We start from the raw sequence: 24,175 nt of genomic DNA, 5'->3' as shown, positions 1-24,175 counted from the left end.
CTTTTCCCACTGCTCATGTGACTAAATGGCTCATTTGAATAGCTTTATTCTAGTGCTATCACCCAATTAATGACATATCATTTGATCATTCATATATGTTTTAGCTGATGAAAGTTGCAATCCTATGCAAACTTACCTAGGAGTAAACCTGAACACAGTGGGGCTTACTTCTTAATGTGCATGGGATTGCAATAGAACTGTTTAATCTATCAATCATGTGTGTAAAAACATTAGTTCTGATACCAGATACGTATTTATTTTTAAGTGAGAAAAGTGGAAATGCATTGGTTAAAATGGTATTTGCTACCTGCAGTTTTTATAACTACTTGTCTATCATCATTAAAAAAAGAAGTTGCTTCCTGATTAGTTGAGATACAGTCTTAGTCAATCAAAATATTTAATTAATTAAATAGGCATTCCTCTTTTTCTCCCTACCATCCCTTAGCATCTTCTATAGTAAGTTATTGCTATTATTATTTATTGAATTTATATACAGTGGTACCTTGGGTTACAGACACCTCGGGTTACAGACTTTGCTAACCCAGAAATAGTACCTCGGGTTAAGAACTTTACCTCAGGATGAGAACAGAAATTGCGTGGCGGCGGCAGGAGGCCCCATTAACTAAAGTGGTACTTCAGGTTAAGAACAGTTTCAGGTTAAGAACGGACCTCCAGAATGAATTAAGTTCTTAACCCGAGGTACCACTATACCTCCCTATATCCAGAGGTCTCAGGGTGGTTCACAGAACGTTTCATTATGGAGAGGCATCATGGCCAAAGATTGCTAACCTCAACAGAATAGTTTGTCCCATCAAAATTTGAATACCTGAACCAGGGAAGGAGTGCTTATTTGGGGAAGCTGTTCCTCATTATTACCATATCAGGGTTAGGTGGAGAGCTGGGTGAACAGGAAGAATAGCTCCTAGCTAGACAGCTGCCACCCCATTTGACAATAACTTCTCACTTTAAGATGACTTCTAGGGGGCAGGCAGGCATCTGGCTGGCCTGTTGCTGTTGCACCACAGAGCAGCAGCATCCACCACTGTGCAACAGAGGCCAAGCCAGAGAATATGGGGAGAGGATATTAAGGACAGGAGGGAAATTCTGCTGAATAAATGTTTCATTTAAAATTTGTACATATTTTGTCTATGTATATTTTTCTGCACCTATCTTTCGGCAAAAGAAAAAAGTCCACCAGGACTGGGCCTCAGTAATACAAGTAAGTGGGGAGGGGGACTGCTGCATTTGGATGATTACCAGCTGGTGGTAAAATGCTGAGTGATCATCTTGACTAAAATGTATATATAGACAAGCCCTATGACTTTTTTTAAAAAAAAAATATCTGCTAGTATTTATGCCAGAGAAACCTCATTTACATATTCTTTAAAAAGCTGCAAGCTTTATTTTTCCAATACTATCAATAATCAAAGCACTGCTGGTTAACAACTTGCATACGAGCTGGTGCCAGAAAGTACCTATAAATGAATCAAGCTATGGCTTTTCATAAATATCCCCTTTCCCCTATTTTTGGAATTACCATTCCAGTTTAAAAATCAATGTCGATTTACTTCAGCACTTAAAGCATTTAATTAATTAAGATCTCAATAAATAGTGTGGAAACATGGATAAGAGAAGATGATCGGAACTTTAAAATGTGGTCAGTTAGCAAATTATTATCATCATCTGCAAAGAGCTGCTGAGATAGTGATGGAAGTCTTTCATGTCTTTCAGATCCATCATCTGTTTTGAAGCCTGTCCATTAAGGTTTGCAGGAAACTGCATGGTTTAATTTGAATGTAATGATCTTTTCAAGCATCCTTTAAAAATCATGCTCCTATATCAGATAGGTTAAACATTTTAAGGTCTAATTTTTTAAAAAAAAACATTTAGCTTGGTGATGATGCCCACTCACTTATGTTAAATCTCTTCTCCCCACATCATGTTGTGAGTCCTACTTCCTTTTCAAGAAGATTAGAGGGTGGCCATCTGTAAAGGATAGTCCCCAGTTTGAAGGGATGTGTGGTCCAAGCCCAGTTTCCAGATAAAGATCCATAAGAAGGGAGAACATAAGCCTGGAAATTGCCCATCAACAGTTAGCACCTAAACAATACACCAAGCAATCACTCAGCATTCCCCAATTATATTATGTGTATTATTTCTAAATTTGTATGGATACATATAAGTTAGCTTGCATCAATTTCGTTATAACATCAGAAGAGCCCTACTTGATCAGACTAGAGACCTACTTAGTCCAGAATCTTGTTCTCACAGTGAGGAACCAAATGCTAATGAGAAGTTCACCAGTAGGAAATGAGGGCAATAACACTCTTCTTGCTTATGTTCCCCAGCTGCTAGTGTTCAGAGGCATAACACTTCCAGTACACAGCTTTCATGGCTATTAAGCATGGGTATTAACCATCCATGAATCTTCTAAGCTGCTCAAGTTGGTAGCCATCACTAAATCTTGTGGTATAGAAGTCCAGTTTGTGCTATGTGAAGAAGTACTTCCTTTTTTCATCTAAAATCTTCCAATATTCAGCTTCACTGGATGACCCCAGGACCAGCTTCTAGTGTTGTGAGGGGGGGTACATATCTCTTATGAATTTTCTCTATATCATGAATACACACCTCCATCATGTTCCCTGTTGCCTTTTTGTAAGGTATCTTCACTAGGGAGTTGTTTCAGTACCTTTTCTGCACCATTCCAGCTCTTCCAGAACTGTACACAATTTTCCAGGTGTGGTCACACAATAGATTTCTTTAACGGTATAATGATATTGGTTTTTAGGAACACATAATTCACCATTTTCACAGATGTCACTCACTAGGTGAACATTTTCATTGGGCTATTCACCCAACCCCAAGATCTCATTCCTGGTTAGTTATCATCATTTCATACCTTCTTAATGTATATGAGAAGTTAGGAATTTTTGTTTCGATGAACAGGCAGAGTTGACAGACAGAAAGCCCTTTCTTGACACTTAAGTATCTCTGTGTTTTCTTCAGCTGCCATGAGTCCAAAAGGGAAGAGGGAAAGTAGGCAAAACCTGAATGAGAACAAATTGTGTCAATTCAAACCTTAGATCCCAAGAAGTATCAATTTTAGTTTATTTTTTGTTGTACAGCACTTATTTTAATATTTTTGAAATATTAAGTGTATATATTTCAGGAATCTCTAAGTGGTTGTACAGTCTAAAACAAACAGTATATTATTAAAACAACAATGGTTTTTAATAGATGGGGCAACCAAGTATGCCTGGATTTCAGTGTATTTCAGGACTTCCAACTTAGCAAACTCTTCTGCACTGCCACTGGCTTTCATGCATCAATGTTGTAGCAATTTACACAAACACACACACACACACACACACACACACACACGACCCAATAAATCCATCTTTTTTTCTAAATTCCATGTTACCTGAATAAACAACTCTTTCTAAATACAAAATGTTTTTTTTCAACTGTTCTGTCTGCGTCAGAAATGGAGTCCATCGATTTCTGAGGAAGCCAATTATTGTGGCAGCAAGACATTATGATTGCTATTAACTATGATATTGTATGGGCAGGGGCATCATTGGTGCTATTAGTTAATGTGCAGGCTAATATCGACCATCTGTTTTCAGGCAATAAATATAACAATGTTAGACACAGGTGTTTGTTCAGCATTTTCTTTTGACAATTGCATGACGTGAGTTCATCCTGAGAGTTGAAGTCTGCTTAACCATAGGTATTAGGATTTATAGTCACGACTTTAATCCAACTCTAGCTCAAACTTGTATTGAGATTGCATTTTTATAACTTCAGTTTAGAGAAACAAAATATCAATCTCATGTAAATAATTAGAGGCAGGAGAGAAGCTGATTTCTAATATTAAACTAAATCATGTTTCTCAATAACTAAATATTAGCAACAAAGGCATAGCTGTGGCTCAAATGAAAGTGATTTAATGCCCATTCCTCTGAACACACTTTAATGTTAAATCTCGCTGCCGGCTTGAAAAGAAATATTTGACCTAAAAATAGTCTGTCTGTCTGTCTGTCTGTCTGTCTGTGTCAGTTCTTGAAATTACTTGATAAGTGTAGAAGATGGAGAGCTGAGCTTTGGTAACATCCAGACAACCTTTTTATTGTGCATTCGTAATGATTTGTTCTCACAATGATATTGGGGCAATTATATGTAATCCAGTTATAAATAATGTTTGCACCTACAATAGTTTTGGTTGGTCATACTGCTTCATTTCCGATTGGTGTATGTCCTGTAGCTTCCTGTTGAAATCTCGAATCTTTCCTGGAGTGCCCCTCCAGATGGCAAGAATGCAGTAACACTGGAGAAACATCACAAAACAATTAATAAAGTGGAATAGGGTGTTGACAGTCCAGTAGCCATGTAGCGTTCTTGTGTCAATGACATGGTGCAGAATACACCCATAAAAAGGTGTGGTGGGGACTGTCAGCTAGGAAAATCTGGCTTTAATTCCATGCTCATATATAGATCTTCCTGGTGGCTTAAGGAATGTATCTTAAGCAACCTCAAAAGGCTGCAACGAGATAAGATAAATGGAGAAAGAGCAAGATGAAAATGTGACAGATCAGAGACTAAAAGAAGTTCAGATATTGTTGTGTCATGACAAGTCCCTTAAAGACAACCCTCATGTGTGTTAAACTTAATGAGAATAGGGTAGACAGATGTCCCCACAGGCCGTGCTCTCTTCCCTCAAAACAAATATTTCCTTCCTCTGCCATAATCAATCAGCAATTTGTTGTAGCCTCTGAGATGTCACAAAGGGGGATGAGAAGGAAGAGAGCTGCATAGTTTGCCGTATAAACGTATTATATATGTATTCCCTACTCCAGCCACAAACTCCCACTTGGAATTTGCAGAGATCTGAGAAGACATCAAGACGAATTACTTAGGAGCCAAGGGGCTCAGGAATCTTCCATGCCATATTTCAAGGTCTGCTGCCGGCTGGAAGTGTTTGGGAACCATTGTAATAAGTAAACCACATATATAATTCTGTGCATAGGAGACTAATGATTTTATTTCCTTGAAACGTGAATGAGAAACATTGTCCGTATATTTGAGGAGAAAAGACCAATTAATTCCTCTACATATTTGCAGTAACATTCTAATTAATGGTTTTTTGCAACATTTAAATACACCCAAATGCATTCTTGATTAATAGGGTGCTGATTCCATTTTGAGAGAAATGTTTCTTATGAGTCACAACTTGGTCATTCCTGCATTACTATAATTACCGAACGACTTCCACCACCCCTTCATTTTCCTGGGATGCTAGAAGTGTCAGGCAGTGGCTGGCTAGGTCTCTCGGCTAAGATATGATCCATATTAAAAGAGTGGATGTCAGATCCACAGAGGTCCTGCATTAAACTGGTGAACCTACCCGTGTTCTGCCTGTGCCAGCAAAAGCATTTTTTGGATCTAACCTCTTCAATTGGTAAGCAGAAATTTCATAGAATCATAGAGTTGGAGGGCACCCCGAGGATCATCCAATCCAATTCCCTGAAATGCAAGAATATGCAGCTGCCCCTTAGGGGGATCGAACTTGCAACCTTTGCATTATCAACACCATGCTCTAACCAACTGAGTTATTTGGGACCCTAACTGATGGGAAGCGACTAGAAGAGTTTCCTTACAATGTGCTCTTGTTCCCTGAATGCCAGTATATGCTGGGCAAATCAGGGTGTCAAATATTATAAGCGTGGGGCTATTTCTAGTGATCACTCATTGTCAGCAAGAAGATTTTGAGACTATTTGTTGGTGTAACACTTATAAAAATGGAAAGTTCCCATCATATATTACTCGTGTGAAGGAGGTCCATGCATAGAATGGGGCACACAGGCCTCACCTCAACACAGCCCTCATATTAGGCCCCAGATATAGCCCTATTTGGGTATGTTACTTGTGGGTAAAGGCTTTTGCACACAAATAGACCAAGTGGGGATAAGTGCTCTAAGCTCTGCACCCTGCTATGTTGCTGTACTTGGTGCTCTCCACAAGTGGCTGAGTGACTCCACAAGTCTGAAGTGAGGAACTGCCTGAACAAAATAGGGTTCTATGTCACATAGGGATCCTTCACAAGTGGTTGAGCTTCAGATTTGGCTCTTCAAGTCATGCAGAGTGACAGGCATAGTATATAGGACCTTAGCACATTCAGCCCCACTCATTTGTAGTCTTTACAAATGAGTGACATGCCCCAATATAACTTACATGCTTTCTAATCACTTGTGATTTGGTATAGTTTCCTAAACATGGGCCTGTGTCCACAGTACAGGATATTTTATACTAAAAACGAATAGCTAGATTTTAACATTTGACTAATTGTTTAACTCAGAAAATTCTTGGTTCTGAATAAGCTGGATGGAAATGAATGAATATTTATTTAAAATATGTATAGCCTGTTTTACAGCCTCTAGAGACTTTCAAAGCAGCTTACAGAAGATTCTTAACATAAAATTGCACTCAGATCTAGCACAGGAACAAAAATTGCATGGTGCCTGTATGGAACTCGCAGCATTTCCAGACCTCATCCTTGCTGTTCCCTAATGTCATACAAGGCAGCAACTTCCACCAAAATTTCCTGAGGCAAGGGAGCAAGGCTGAGCAGATGGAAATCACTCAGCCCATGATGGGCACAGTCTTCCTTTCCTGGCAGTTGAATAATGTATCATTCAAGATTGGTGTTCAAAGTCCGCATGTTGACAGTGAGTGATTGGTCTGCTAAAGCTTTATAGACAAAGAAGAATATTTACTACCTTCTTTGTATTGGTCAGGATATTACCTTCTAGAGCAGAAGAAATAACCTCTCCTTATTGAAAACTAAATGATTTTTCCATTGATATTAGCTTGTACCACTTAAAAGCCAGGAGATTTATTATCAAATTACGAGGAAACAGAAACCATTCAATTAATACTTGACACTGATGGTCACGTGTTTCCAGGGCTTCTTCACATACAGTTCACTTAACTTTTAATTTATGGAATATATTATGAGAAAAACGCTTGACACAAAGATTTCTCCAGAAAGGAATTTGAAGGGAGTCAATTATTTGCACAGATTTTATATGACTTCAAAATGATTTCCCATCAGAGATTGATAAACTTCCTGCCATAAAATTAAAGGGGAGAAAAATTATATGAAACATGTTCCACTTCTTTACACAATATATCTAATTGAGTGTTGTTTTCTTACTTCACATCACTGTGCGAGTGAGATTATATGATAAGCGTTTATTGACGAAATGTGAGCTGTAATGGAAACACACCAGTCCTTCCATTTTCAGCACACATAACTTGAATATTCTTTGACTTCCTAATCAATGCCAAGATGTGTATTTAACAGTGTTTGAGTGGGACTCAGCTTCAAAACCCAGATCTGGATTTTGTGCTCTCAACTTGTAAGTTCCAACATAAAGTTTTAAATTTTAACCTGTTGCATAGGTGAGGACTATATACAAATGGTGAATGTAAGTTTTGAATCTAATCTTATCCTCCAACTCATACCTCAGGGTTTTCAAACCACAACAATTCACTTCACAGCACTTTCAAAAATCTGTCCCATATGTACTATGATCAATGCATACAATAATTTAATTTTAAAAATAAAATGATATACCCAATAACTCAAAAGCTGTCACAATGACAATAAATTGGGAAATAATAGCCGAAATATTTCACACTTTGTTTTAGTTCTAGTCATTGTCATAGTAAAGGATGCCATGCATCTTGTGCTTTCAGAATCTTTGTCATTTAGTAGACCAGTCAATCAATCAATCAATCAACCAATCAATCATTTTATTTGTACGCCATCTTTCCAAAGTTGAAGCCATGTCCAAGGTAGTTGACAACATATTTTTAAAAAATGCATAGCTACAAATATAACAAAAGGATAAACAAAGCACAAAAAAGTACACAACCAAATTAAACAGCTTCCACATAAATCATAAGATCCAAAATAAAGATTCAAAAAGTAGCATCATTAACAATGACCCTACAACATAAACCCATAAACAAAACCCCTGCCCAATATTCTGTTCAGCAGCCTCAGCTTTCGTAGCTGAAGTCAGTCAGGGCAGCAAGCAGGTCCTCCAGGATTAACACCCAAAATGCAAGTTTTGGTTATGAAAGAGATAAGATCGATTTTATCCACAATAAGTATTAACCAATGGTATTGTCTTGTCTCAAAGGACAAAGGACAGTGCAATATGAGCTAGTTTTTCCAGGGTCTTCCTTGAATGACAGACACAAAAGCAATCCTCATAATATTCCAATATTCATATTTTTAAGGACACTTGTATGTCTATTGCACAATTTCCACATGTAGTGGAAAATAATCACTGGATGAACTGAAGAAAAAATTTCCCGCATAAATGGAGTACATTAATGACCCCAAATAGGCACCTGAATTTCTCAAGGACAGTATAATGACAAAAAAATATGGTGTACAGTACCATACTTAGTAACTAGAGCCACAGACTGAGGATCTTTAAAACAAAAAAGTACAACAATAACTTTGACTTAGAAAAGCAATCAAATAATGAAATCTGTTGAAATATGTGTGTTGACCAAATGTTTCTGATTAATTTTGAAAACTGTTGAATATAATGTGCTATTACCATAAATTGATATACCAGAAAAGCAGATAGTGGTTCTTATCAGAAGGTGTATTAACCTACTAAAACTGAGGGTCAAGCAACTGGCTACTTTTAACACTTTCTTCAATTAATTAAGCAGGAGGCATTTTCTCAGAGAAATTGCTGAAGACTGGAAGTCAGCTGGAAATTATTCAAAAGTTGCAAAGGTCATATTAAATGTACAGCCTCTCATTCCCAGTGACATATATTTCAAACAATGGACTTACTCCACAGCCAGAGCAGCTTAAATTCTAAAAGTATTAAGAAAAGTGGTAATCTACACAATTAATAATATGGCTCCTTTCTCTCTCTTTTCTTTTCCTTTACAAATTGAAGTGAATCGAGAGTGCAATGTTGATTTAAAAGAGGAGAATTTAGTTCTATTGAACGTACTGTAATGTTCTGTGGCTAATACAACAGACTTTTATTGGTTGGTTGTGAAATGGCTCCTTTTTGCACCCCAAGATTTGTTTAGCTTACAGCTCCCATCTCAGCTCTCTCTCTATTACAGTCTCTGCTCCAAAAATATACTTCTGTTGGTCTTTCCACACAGAGATATAGCATACAGTTACATTATCCTATCTGGGCAATGGGACAGGTGTGCTACCTACTTGTAGCATCTTTTGTGCATCATGAGCAATTAGCCAATACATTCCAAACAAAACAAAGCACAGCCAAGAATGTATCAATAAGCCTCATACCAGATGATAAACCTCACACAATTGTGTTTCCAGTTCTTTGTTTAATGCCAATCATTCTGATTGCTATTATGCAGCTTCTTTATAATTGCCAAGATGAAAATGTCAATATATATTGTGACCTGTTCTGAGCATGGCTTATTGATCTTGTATAACAGCATTTGCACAGATCTGTTTAGAAGATCAATAAGAGGCAGAAAAGAAGGGTGGAGAAATAAAATTGCATTGTGCTATCCTATTTTACATTGTCATTGGGCACAGGGTGTGTGTTTCAGTGCACAACTGAATTTTGTTTGATTGATTTATGTTTGGCCCTTTCTCCCATTGGGGAGCTTAGCTTGGAAACATGCATAAAAACGGCTATCCATACACCCATTGAAATTAAAGCCAATTTCATTTGAGCATGAGTTGAAAAAAGCAGTTTTAGAAATATGTGTCAACATTCTTGATTAGCACTGTGCATTGACTTGCCTATTTCATACTAAACTGTGGGCCAGCTGTTTGAGAGGCCTAGACCCATCAAAAATTTGCTTGGAGTTACAAAGTGTAAGGCTGACTCCAATATGAATAAAGTTGCTGACATGATTGAAGATTAATCAATCTAAATTTCTGTTTAAATTGACACATTATTTTTAATATGTTTAGTTATGAGTACACAATCACAACAAGGCACTGCCCTGGTGCATGATCATCCAAAATCAATACAGGATAGTGATTGGTGAATTTAATAAATTGGTGGTCTTAATAAAGGAGCTGGATGTTTTTTCATATGCATTTTCATTTATGGTCCAATGCTGCATTAGAGAAAAATCTTTCCCTGACAATAAAAGGGGAGGGGGATGAATTCTGCATGAAATCTCAGGTAGCATTTCCAGCATCATTCCCCTGTTCCCTGCCTTATTTGTGGACCTCCATCATGTGTGCATTGTGTGAAGGAGGTAATAATGTGTATTATTTGTGCCATGAAAAGCTCTGTCTGCTGGTATCCTCAGATCAATCAGCTGCTAATTGATCTAAAGGCAAAGGAGAAGACCAGACCATTTCTTACTAGCCGGATCATAGCTGAGATCGAGTGACAGGACTGAAGAGACCCAAAATCAAATCTGCACTGAGCCATGAAGCTTATTAGGTGAGCTTGTGTCAGTCATCATCTCTCAACATAACATATCTCTTGGGATTGTTGTGACTATGAAATGGGAGGAGGGGCAGGGAAAGACCATGGGTGCTACCTTGAGCTCCATGGAGGAAATGTGTGGGATATAAATACAATCATTAATAATAATCATCTCCTAATTAAAATAGTCTCCTGACATTTCATTCTACATATGATAGCAGCCCAACATGACAGAGGAAGCAAACCATGGTTTATTCCTCTTGGATAAGGTGGCTGGAATACGCCTACCCTTCTTTTCTACAAAGTTTGAGGAGTCCAGACATATGTGAATGACTTACTCTGCATCCTACTCCTTTCGTACACAGCCACCACAAGTATCTTCTCTTGTTTGGTCATTTATTAGCCCTCGGAAGAGCAAAAGCACTCCCAACAAGCACTGTCCCCACCTCCACTATATTCAGTCAACAGATCTGCATTTCTTAAGGATTTTCCATGTCAGGTCTGAAGAAAGAACCCTTTCTCATTTTCTTGATCTCATCATTCAAACCTCGTTGGCCTACACCCAAGTTATTTACATTTTGAGGTACGCAGTTGTACTTAAGTCTCCATTAGTCTGCTGAATTCCTAGTACCCTCCTCTCTTCCTATAGGACAAGAGTAATCCCCCCCCACACACACATATCTCTCTCCTCTTCTCCATAGAACTAGTCAGTTGAGCTGGTAGACCAGGCAGAATGTTATCAGGATGAAACCTTGGCACGTATATCTGTAACTATCTACTAATTGCTTCTGTGTTTTTCAATAAATACAAACCTTTATTTGTTCATTTTTATCCAAGTTAGAGTCTGTGTCCTACTGCTGTTCTCCACTGTCCGCCCCCTGTATTGGTGTACCAGGCAATAACCCCATGGTCCATCATAACTCTAGTCCCAAGCGCTTGGAAGCCATGCCTTCCATGTGTGCACTTTCATGCATATGGAATAGATATTGAAGTGGTGGGGAATATTTTTGCCTGGCTGGAGCATGCCCTTGAACCCTGATAATACAATGTAACTCTGATACGTTAGCCTCCATTACGGCAGCAGACTGCTAGAGCATACAGCCTTGATAGAGATACGGCCTAGTGTTGTGTCTGTATAAAAGAGGGACTCTCTCACAAATGGTGAGAACTAGATGAGGATGGAGAGGGGTGTTTGGTAGCCAGCCTGGGACAGTTCACTGTGCGATTTTGTTCGATAACATTATATTAATGCTCCTTTTCAAATCACCTACATGCAAATAAAAGTTCCTTCATGATAGGATATGATACCCTATCAAGCTATAACTTGCTATCAAAAGCAGCATCCTTCTGCATACTTATTCACCTCCTGTTTTACATTTGCATGTTTGACCATTTCAGAGATACAGCTAAAAGCAGCACACAAGCCAAACAATGGGAGTGTTGATTGATGTCCAAGGATCTCTTTTAACAAGCAAAGGGAAACAGACCTCATCATTCACCTTTTTTCACATAAGCACCTCATTAGTAGAGACCATTCTGTACAGACAGTTTTACAATCGGGGGAGGAGAGGCTTCAGCCGCTGTTTGCTGAGCAGATCCCAACAGACTATTTTTAAAAGAAGTAATTACTTTGAACAGGTTCACTGAGAGGGTAACTGGAGCCCAGGCATACTATAATTTTAACTTCCTCCTTTTCTCTGACAGACATCTGCATTCAGATGGAGCTGAACCATATTGCAGTTGACAACCTCATCCCATGCTTGCCTCCCCTGCTTTTGCTTCTCTAGATAGATAGTACTTCGACCCAGCAACACAAGAATTCCAGGCTATTGTGCATAAAATGTGCTGATATTTCAGCCCACCTCCCCACAGTCCATCCATCTACAGGGATAGCTAATGTGTTGCCCCCCAGATGATGTTTGTACACAGCTCCCATCTGACTATTTCCATATTGGCTATAGCTGATGGGAGCTATAACCCAAGATCATTTCCTACTGCTGATCTAGGAATTCAGGTTTATCTGTGTATCTTTTCTCTTTCTCTCTTTCTGACAGCCATGCACTACAAAAAAGAGAAATGTTGCTGGAAAGAATTAGTGTTTGTTATTAAATTAGATAAATGGGCTAACTTCATAAGAATAAACATCCATCCTTTCCAGCATCTTTGAGATGCTGCTTCCTGGCTGTTGTTTGTGTGTGTGTGTGTTTCCTTTTGGTTTTCTTGTGACTGCATCAGTACTAGTCAACATGATGCATTCCAGATGTTGTGGACTACAACTCCCAACAGCCCCAACCAAGATAGATGATGCTCAGAGACGCTGGAATCCATGGTCCACAACATCTGTAGATGTTGCCTACACCTGTACCTATATCTTATACATTTGGAGGACAGAGGTTTTTAAGTGGCAGAACTTTAAAAATGGCTGCTGTCCTGTGAGAGCACTGGCCTGAAAAAGGAGCTCCCAAATTTTGCCACCAGAGGCAGCCCCCCAGTTTGTTATATGATAGGACTAGTCATGAAAGACTGTGGTTGTATCCTTTTGGAAACCCAGTTGTCCATATGCTCCAGACAAATGATTAGTCACATGTTAAAAGTAGCCAATATGTTGGAAACATTTTCAGCCCCCATGAAAAGCACCCATTAACCAAACTATTGTGCATGGGGTGGAAGAAAGGACATTGGTCTTACCAAAGAAACTTAAGGAAGTACATTGCACATCACTGACCCAAGGACTAGGCATCAGATATTAGCAGTATCACAGTGAAAGGGGGAAGGGGACAAAATTTCTCTACCTATATTTCTAAATAGAACTTTGCAGATACTACAAGACTTACGGTTGTATTTTCTTGTCACAGGAAAATGGCCCCATTTCCCTCACATGAAATGAATTAGATTGACATGGTAAATGTTTCAGTTTTTTAATTTAATTTGACTTGATTTATTTGTTATGCAGATCCTAGAGAAGGATCCCTAAGCCCCTTAAATATAGATCAATATTCATCTATAAGAGAAGAACTGCTGTGGGATATAACCTGAATAATGAAGGAAAGAGATTTACTGCGGTTATTCATAATTATTCTGAAACGTTTTAAATGAGTTTAATTTTGTAAGTGAAACTACAGCTCTTGTAACTTTATACCTAATGTTTCATCTATTTATTTGTACAGAGCATTTGTCAATTTATTTTGAAACTATAATGTAATATTGAAAACAAAGAGTGAGGAGAAAAACAAATGAAATTACTTCCTAAATGATGTCCTTCTCAGAGAATATGGCACAAAACAAAGCAGCAAGGGCTGTTTTTCCCACGTTCCAGCTGCCAAGAAAGTGGACATGCCACTTTAAATTGTGGGTGACTTTTTGTGGCGATAACAAGGTTGTGCACAGCGGCTAGCTGGATAGTTTTTCCCAAGACAAGCTATTGCCCCATGAAAATGCCAGAGTGTTGTGTGCCACTGCACACTCCAGGAAACATTGACCTTTTAAAGCGGCCTCCACATGGCACCTAGAACATGCAAACTGGGCCTGACATGACAATATCTCAAACGGTGTGAAATGATTGACTGGATTCATGACTGAAAACACTGCATGGTCAGTAACACTGCAGATAAAGCCATGAACTTTGAAATTACGGATGGGTCATATTGCTGGGCATATATCTAATTCATTTCATTGAGGGTGGGAGTGCATCTATTTTGGATAGAAGGGCATGGAAAGTGAAGAAACATAAGATCTGAAAGGTCAGGGAGAAAATGCACTTGGGAGTTTTGTTGTTATTGCTTTTAAGTCATTGATGAATCTGATCCCAGGAATGAGTTGAGTTAGCCAGACTTTGCATGGTCTTTGGGGAAGGCTCAGCCTCCACATGAATCTCTACTAAAGGCTTTTTTATATAAAGAGCTGATATTAATCTTGCAGTTGTAAGAGTCTCAAGTGTGAATCTAAAAGACTTTATTGCAGTGCATAAAGGCTGCAACCAATCTGCCTCAACCGCTCTTCTGTTAAGTCCCAATAGGCCGCTTGCTAACAGAACACTAAAGTTGGAGGCAATTAGCCAAAGTTTACAGAGTCAACTTCACCACATCATGTCAGGATTTTACTTAAGGCAGTTTTGTTTAAATGCCTCCTCAAATGAGTTTTGTATAAAGGGAGGAAATGACCAAACCTGAGAGAAACGTTGGTTTGATAATAACTGCACAATCATGTTTCTGTCCGACAAGCTATTCATTGCAGATGTTTAGTGGTACCTGGTGTTTTTCATTATTGTTTCACACGGTATTCTTGGTAAATGGACAGAACCAAAATGAGGAGAGTGGATATTTCTCTAAATTGTTCCCCTTTCTCGAATAGATTCATATTGATTTTTGCAAATGCATCTTCAAAAACAAACAATCTGTTTCTGCCGGTTTGACCTGCCAGTCACCACTTATATTTAATTGCCTTACAGAAAATGTCAAAGGAGATAGAAAGAATGGCTTTGCTAGATGAAACGGAGGAGAATTTTTTTAGCATCTCTTTTGGCTATCTGCCTCCAGCAGCAGAAATTTCAAGAGTAAGCAAATGACTCTTCTCACTTTTATCACTTTTGTTTTAAGACTCCTGATGTGAAACATTTTTTAAAAAAATAAAAGGAAATCAGCTTTTGTATTCGCACATTATATGATTGAGTTTCTTTTCTTTTAACCTGTGGTACATGAATGGGCTTCAGGGGGGCTGTGAACTGGAAAAAGGCCCCACCCCCCAATGCAATCAAATAAATTTCATGCAAACTTTTGTGTGTATATTTTCTGGGGAGGGGGGTCCATAGCTTTCATCAGGTTCTCAAAGGGGTCCATGACTTGGAAAAAATGTTGTTGTAGTTGGTTGTTGACATCCATTTATCTCAAGCGACAATGGAGTGCACCTCCAGGGAGCATATAGTGACCACTCCAGCGTGCAAACCTGGGCAGTGTATAGGGAGGTTCTGGGCTGCCCAGATGACAAGATTCCCCACTTGGCCTTGCTGGTGTGGTCCAAAGAAAAGCAGAACAATACATTTGGCACCGACCTGGTTCTGGGAGTTGGCAGAAGGCCATGTTCAAAGCGCCATCCAACTGTCTCAGGGACTGCATGCCAGATTTGTGTAGGGTTATTTGTCGGCCTTTTCTAGCAAGGCAGCAATTACGGATTTTTCCTTGAGGTTTACTCCTGAAGCCTGAAAGAGCATAGCTTCAAGGCAGAGGAGGTTTACAACCAGAAGTTTCCTTTTCCTAGATGGAATACTTTCCCAGGTTGAGCCCCATCTGCCCCTCTCACCTGGTTTAGACCGCCAGTTGATAGCCGTTTCCTGGGGTGCGGCCACTGTCGCATGCTGACAGCTTCTAGGATCCACAGGTGAGATCTAAGTACAGAGTGGGGACCAAAGGTGGACAAACTAACCTTAGAAGGGGAATGACATGTCCCTCACCAGAGGTACTCTACCTCCCCTAACACCCCATATGTTCCAGGAAAAAAATGTAAATAACCACTAAACTAGAAGATATTTACAAATACCACTATCCCACCTACCATAGCGGAATGTGCAAGTCTTGACAGATGGGTATGTGAAAATGCTGTTGAAAAAAATCTCTGGTCTCAGAATACAAAGCTCAACAGCAACAGAGTGTACTTTTCAGGAGGATACAGGTAGAAGGAAGAAGTACATTCGGTAAATGGTGTTAAAGTGAAAATTGAAAAAGCATACTTTAGAGCTAAATGACGGCAGATTTTGTAGTTAGTAGCCAGACAATTTGCAGAACAGGAATGATGAACTCACAAACTCAGAGCTGTATCTATTCCCCCAGAAAGTTTTCCATGGAACAACATCATGGGAGGGGGGTTTCCAGCTACCTCACGCTTTGCTCTTGGAAGCCATTTAAGAAGCTGCTGCAGAAGAGGGACTGTGAGCAACATCATGGGAGGGATGTTTCTAGGACTAAGGTGAAATTGTGAATCTCCCTTGTCATTTTTGCTATTGGATGCTGCGTGTTATGTAATCTTGTTCTATTTATAGTATTGAAATGTGTTTTTTATGTTACTTTCTATGTTATTGTTTTGCAATGTTATTATTAGATAGTTTTTGTAGTGTTTGTTTGAAATGCATCTCTCTTGTAAGTCACTCTGAGCATGGTGATTATTATTTTTTGTGGAAAAGTGGCATACGAATAAAATGAATGAATGAAGGGTAGGGTAGGGTAGGGGCTCAATGTCCATAAATTTGTGGGCTCCTCTTCAGACCTCTGCGCTGAATATGTGAAAGTCCAAATAGAAGTGCACAAGCCTACGGATGTTGGAGAATGTAGTGAAAAGCCAGAGAAAAAGCTTATCCTGGAAGCTCCTCATCAATCTCACATCCATGAGCTTCTCTGAGATTCTAAAACAGTCTGCTCTTTTTCATTTGTTCTTTACTTTTGCTGTTGAAAGATTTCAGATTTTACGGTACTTTGACCCTTGAGTCTAGACTGAAACAGAGGGAGCATCCTAGGAAGACTACAACAAAAGCTGGACCAGCCAGATAAAAAAACTCATCTCTGCCAGTCTTCCCAGCCTAATCTCAAAGCTGTTTTGGAAAGCCAGTCAATCAACCAATGAGTTCTTGCCCAGATGCCATCTTTGATTGGGCACTGGGCATCTTGCCTGCACAGCTCTTAATTCATGTTTACTATCTCTGAGAGAGAGAGAGAGATCTAACTGATTGTGGACCTTTGGGGGTTTCAGGTATGATGTTCCAAACCCTTAATTAAAAACTCTACCACAGAAACCACTTTACTTTGCTTTCTCGATAGTCAAGAAGCAATTGCAGACTTGACTTTTAACATAATTGGGAAGGAGCCCTAGTCTTTAACATCGACAAAATTTGTTGGCTGCTTTTCCTGGCTGGTTGCTTTGAGTGTTCACCGTGCCTGTGCTGAGCTTGAAAGCATATTACTGCCTGGAGTCAGCAAAATGTGAGAGCAGAGAAAAGTGCTGATGCCTGATTTGCCATGAGTAGCAACCACTTAATTAATACCCAGGTTTTAATGCATTTAGTAATTAAACTTTAATTCCTCTTCTTTTCTTACAGGTATATATTGAAACAACTACTTCTTTGGCAATCATTTTAGCTTTCCTCCATGCAAAACCCAAGGGGGCGGGTAGAATTATGCAGTCTAAAACATTAATACACTCACCTACTCTCATGTCATGGACAATTAAAACAAAGATAATTCATTGGAAATGCTTTCATGGTAGGAGGGCATATCTATTTTATCCCTTTCTATTTACAACATATTTTATCAAGAGTAAGTTCAGTGCTGAAGACAAGATCAGTGTTTGGAAGAATTTAGGCCACAACTTTATTGATTACAGAAAGTGACTGGTTGCATAGGCTCTGGTTCGACTAGCTCCCTGCCATGCAGGTAGCGCTGACCCAGGGTTCCAGCATAGGTCAGCCAAGGGTGAACACCTGGATAAGCGGAAAGCCAGGAACAGACTATGTCCACCACCCAGATGCCCCCTGGACTCAGGCACGGGCACAACCCCCTCACAGGGGTTGACCAAACCCAGGAATCCGTCCCTGGATTCCTTTAACGGAATACCCTTCACGTAGAGATGGCGAGAGCGTTCTCCCATCCCTATCATCTGAGCCAGAGCCTATCCGCAACCTTACAAGTTGTGGTAATTTGCTATGCGGCAGGTGAAACGCAAATGGCACCAGCCAATCAGCGAAGTGGGGAAAATTCCTGCCGTGCCCCTGTCCCAACGACAGACGACACACAACAGCATAGCAAGGTCAAGTGCAAAAGCCCTAAAAGTAGGGAGAGGTGGGCGGGTGTTCCGAAGCACACACCAAAAGAGGAAGCTCTGGGTCACGTGCATGGGTATATATAGGTCCCTTGATCCATTTAGCTTGCGTCCCATTGGCCTGATTTGAGGGACCTACCAATTGGGTGTTGTGACTAATCAATCGACCCACCCACAACACAGGGTTTGGTTGCCAGGTCTTACCTCAACATGTGCCCACTTTAAGGGACCCCCAGATTTGCAAAAACACATTCTACTCATACCCTTGGAACCGCCCTCGTGTGAGATCTTGTGGAGCTTTTCACATTCCCATGAAATCTCGCAGCCACATCCTAGGGCATCTAAAGCCAGAACACAGAGGTGGCCTGGCTTCCCAAGCAAGGCAAGGAGCTTAAAGTTCCCAGGATTCTTTGGGGTGGAAATGTGCTTCAAAAGTATGGCAGCCTTGGAGTGTAAATGGTCCCTTAACTCCCACTTCTCTCCAAAGAGGAGCAGAATCATAATATAGTTTAGTTAACAACTAGAAAATGTGTTTACATGACCAGTGGTTCCCGTGAGCTCATGCAAAGGGAAGACCTTAAAACTTAGACTTTGCCAATTGGTGTTTACAGTACTACGTAAACTATCAACCTACAAAATTAAGGAAAAGTAGGGTTTTTTTGAGAAGCAGGTGCTTCTATTGTAACTGAATACTGTTTACCATAGGTTATATAGCATGCCTTTATTGGGTAAATAATTACTGCTTTCCATTTCTTGAAAAACTTTTCCAGAAGGAATCATTTCATCTGTAGAAATGAAATGAGTGAAAATAAAATTTAAAAGCCCAGGTGCAGAAAAGCACAGTAAAATTTGCATATTAATTAACCTATTTAAATGCATGCATATTTAAGAATTCACTCCATGAAGTGTCACTCTTGCAACCTTTGAATAAATGCTATGCATTCATTCTGCCATTTCTTGAATGTTAAAGAGTGGCCCATGATGACTGTGACAGAGTGTAAGGAGATAAACATATTCTTAAATTCTATTATCGTTGAGATTCTTTGAGTTGTCTCCACTTCCAATAAACTTTAAGATGTTGTCTTCCCACAAATTGCTTCTTGAAATGCTAATAGCCTGGGCTTGGTCACAGCTAGTCATTCCACAATTTACAAGCTTATTCTTTTTCAGAAGAAATGCTTGCAAGCTTAATGGAAGTGGATGATATTTTAATTCTTTTCAGTTTTTTAATGTGCTTTTTCACTCTTTTATCCCGCACTCTCACTCTTTCTCGTACGTGTCAATAGAGGAGTGGGGAGCCTTGTATCTGAATTACACGACTATTTCAGTAAATCATTGGTTTGAAATGAGGGTAGACATTTATGAAATGCAGATTTCCATGTTTGAAGATGGGAGGGGAACAGTTTGGTGAGTAGGTGAAACAGAATTTCAACAATCTATTAATATTTCATCCATTTGAGCATAGCTCCCCTGAAATCAATGTAAGCCCCCTTCCTTATCTGGCCTGGCTCCATTTTCTTTCTTTCCTCTGTGCCTGCCATATCAAATTTAATATTGTAAGCTCCTCAGGACAGGAATCTGTTCTCCTGTACATTGTAAAGGGCCATGTACATTGATAGTGCTATGAATAAATATATAAATAAAGTTATGTAAATACATGTAAATACATGCATGCATACATACATACATAAGCTCCTTAAGGAGGAATGGTAGTAAATAAATAAAATTAATAATAACAACAACATTCTCTCAGTAAGAGCTGTTTGACAGTGGAATGGTCTACCTTGGTAGGAATGGACTCTTCTTCCTTGGAAGTTTTCAAGCAGAGGTTGGATAGCTGTCTGTCGGAGATTCTTTAGCTGTGATTCCTGCATTGCAGGGGATTGGACTAGATGACCCTTGAACCCCATAGAACTCTACAATTCTATGAACAACAATAATACATAAAATAAAAATAAAATCCTTAATGTGGGGCAAAATTGTGCAACAATAGATACTTCTGAAGTCAGTGGGACAAAATAGGAAAGTAAATGCATGCTGAACCATGGTCGTGCCACCATTGGGGGCTGCCCAGTTATCATTGACCTACGATAGGGCCTTTTCAGTGGTGGTTCTCCATTTGTGGAATTCCCTCTCTAGTGAGTCTGGTGAGCTGCATCTGTCTTCCTCATTATTAACTTTCAGGAGGGATTTTTAAACATTCCCCAGGCATTTGGTGGCTAAACGACACTGTTTCTGGCAATCCTGGAATCAGTTTTGAACTATTTTTAGAATGTTTTAAATTGCATTTAGAATGTTTGCCAACCTCCGCTTCCACAGGATGACAGATGGGAAATTAATAATAATAATTCGAGTCACAAAATAAAATTTATTTATTACAGAATTGGAAATGGTGGTGGTAGGGCACCTGCTTACCCATGCCTGGGAATTATGAAGTTAAACACTCTGGTAGCATACTAGTTTAACTTACATAAACAGAACTGCCCTAGCATGCTTAAAGCAGGTCAGTTTCTTAGGGGGGACGGTATGAATTACATTACATCCAAGCATCTTTGTCTTCTCCCAATGTGCTCATGTGACAAAGTTGTTGTTATTGTTGTTGTTTGTATTTTGGTTAAAGGGGAAAAAATGTTATCATAAAAGGAAAATTTCTGAATGCCTAGATCCAGGTTTGGACTGTATTTACACACTTTGCTTGCATTAGAAACATTAACTGGAAAAAGAGGGCCATTTATATCACTTGGGCAGCATAAAAATATTTCAGTCTAATAGGTAATGTGTTGGATCCCAAAAAATCCCTTGCTCCAGGGGAATGAACTTCCTCTGATGGGAGCAGTCTTTCTGTGAGCAGAATCGGTCTTTCTCTCTGACGATTCCTTCAGTGGGATGGAAGGAACCTTTGCCTCCAAATGAATTTACAAAAATTAATCAGCTGTTTCTCTAAATGCTAACAGAGGGGGATAACATACACGAAATCCATATGAAAATGAATGCTTTACCCATTCAGCAAAGTCTTGAGTGTTAGGTACCAGGATGACTGTGCATCTGATTTAAGAGTGAAAGGAACGTTTTACAGTGCAGTTCTGGACTGTAATATTTCATTGGAGATGTGCAAGATATTGTATAATCAGCAGAAATTAAAGCAGCTGAAACGTGTATATCTGCTGCCAAAAATTGTGCTTGATTGTTCGGTTCTTCTTACTAGCTTTTCCGGAAAGTAGGTAACTAGTACTAAGTGGCTGCTGCTGAAAGCAGCCAGAATAATCTGCTGAGCTCTGTAAATTCGCCCACTTTATACCATCCATGAAATTCACACTGATTGATCTACAAGAAAAAGTAACTATCCTTTCCATTACTGTGCCTTCCAAGGGCCTTTTAGGAACTGGCAAAATCAATAAGATTCTGTAAATAAAGTGGAGCTATATCAATCTGGCTATAAAGCTGGCATATTTGAACTAATAATTCTTTATTTAAATATCTGTCTGTGTATGGGCAATTATTTCCTACAGGCAGCATTGAGGGGGCGGCTTATAATAATGGAGAGGTTGCAAAAGTCAGGAACGTACATTGATTGTCTTATGTGTTTTCCTCGTTCTATCTGCATTTTCACTTTAATGAATCCTGCCAACTAAATGACATTGAGGCCTAATTCTGATATTAGCAGGTGAGGTGGTAAACCTGTCTCTGAACTACAGTACTTGCATGATGAAATGTTCCTACACACAGCATCCCTGCATGTGGAAAACCACATGTCAAAGAGAAGGCAACAAATAAATAAAGATAACATATAACAGCCAAACAGTCGCAAAAAAATCAGAGTTAGTTCCAATACCAAATTTGGTCACAACCTTAATTAGTGCATTATCATCTAATCCATTACTTCATTTAACCATCCTGGAGACATGTTCCTTAAAATATAACTCTGGTTCAATTCTCTCTGCAGAAGTTCACTATGGGGTCCATCAGCATTATAATTCCCCAGGCAGAAAAACTTGAAATACATATGATAATACACATGAACACAAAAACATTGAACCGAGGGGCTTGCATCCTATGATTTCTAAGCCAGCTTTGTGCTCTTCCATTCTGGCATTGTTTTGATTCTCATGCCCACCTGGACCTTATCATATAGGCACTGAATAGCATATGTTCCTCTTTTAGTGTTGCATATTGTTTATTATGCACATGAAAAAATGCCTGAAAAAAACAGCTACTATGGACTAATCTGTTTATGGTGGGTTTTTTTTTTTTTTTTTTTTTTTTTTTTTGCAAATGGGACTATCGTGGTACCAGGAGCATCTCAAAATAAAGACTAAGGTTTACAAACTGCATCATGCATCTTAGTAGAACAAATCACATAGAATTAATGTTGGGATAGGGAGCCTGGGGTCCTCCAGATGTTGCTGGACTGAAACTCTCATTATCTCTGACTATTGTCCATAATGGATAGGGATGATGGGAATTGGAGCCCAGCAACTTCTGAAGGGTTACAGGTTCCCCACCCCTGCTACAGTGCAGGTTTGTGAGTCGCCAGATGTTGCTGGACTACAACTCCCATCCATCCCCAATTTTTCTTTCATTCCAAATGAGCAGTACAGTACAATAACAAATATACTGAAGACATTGCTTGCTTTCCTTTCTTTTTGTGTCTCCTGTTGTGCGCAAGCCCAGTCGAGAATCTGCAATTCCCAATAAATTAACAAGCAGTTCAATCTGTCAAATTTCAGAAAGCGTAAAAACAAGGCAGTGGGCCATAACTAATAAGTGTGCTGTATAATGCTTTTCTAGGAATTTCTTCGGAGCCTACATTCACACAGGTGTTTCAGTCACAAAGAGAGCAGCTTTAGGACCTAGAAGATACCTGATTTGCCCACCAGGGGGGAAACTAGCAGTTCTTATAATAGCTTCAAGATGAACCCAGGTATACTTCAAAGACTGTTTGAAGTAAAGTATTCATATCTGAGACTGAAACTAAAGCTGTTCTAAGTAGCTAAAAGCCAGCAGCTACAAAAATAGACACTAAAGCTGGTTTCAGGAAAATGCAAGTAGACCTCCAAATCTTTTGAATGGAATTTTCTTCTGCCAGTGGGCTTTGCTAATCTTTCTACCATGACACTGTTCACTTGGTGTCCTTGTATTTGCAATATGCAATCATAAATGCACCTTTATAGACTTCCTTCTTAAAATTATTTGTTGTCTAGTTTTCCCAAGTATTACCTTGGAGTTTTCCTGATTGGTGGCTGTGTGATTGTTTTGGCATTAGTTTTGTGAACATGGCTACTTCTTAAATAAAAGTTTTATTTTATCGATTAACCTTTACAATATGGACATGTTTTAAATGTTTGCTTCCTTTGGCCAACCTAACTGCCAACTCACTAAAGTATATCCCTTCTGAATTATTAGTCAGCTCTACTATCATCACAGTGCTAATTGTGACATTATTTTTTTTGGTAAATGGAGTTTTGCATTCATGAATATGCTATAGAAATACAAACTGAACCCCATACTGAACAAGCCAGGATCTTAAAGCAACTTTAAACTATGGTTTCAGGTTCTGCCTAGGTTTTGCACTGTCAGAAGAAACTAAACAAGACAGCCAGTTATGTAGCAAAGCAATCTTTAAAGGACAATTTTGTGACAGTGTGGTAGCTATTCCTTGTATTTGTTACCTATGAAGGTGATGTCTCCAGGCTGCCAAACTCTCAGATTGCATTATGGCAAGACTTAATCTCCTGAAGATAATGATGAAAGAGTTAAGATGCATATGGAAACATGTACCACTTAAAATTGTTAATTTGGGGGTTAAGTTGGTTCTGCCTTTATGGTTATATATAATTATACAAAAAGGTATACTTTCCATGCACACAAAGGAGAGAGAAAATGCATAACTTTGGTTGAATATTACAATC

The sequence above is a fragment of the Podarcis muralis genome, chromosome 4 (assembly GCF_964188315.1).
Source record: "Podarcis muralis chromosome 4, rPodMur119.hap1.1, whole genome shotgun sequence".
NCBI classification, from domain to species: domain Eukaryota; kingdom Metazoa; phylum Chordata; class Lepidosauria; order Squamata; family Lacertidae; genus Podarcis; species Podarcis muralis.
This window is presented reverse-complemented; position numbering follows the sequence as displayed.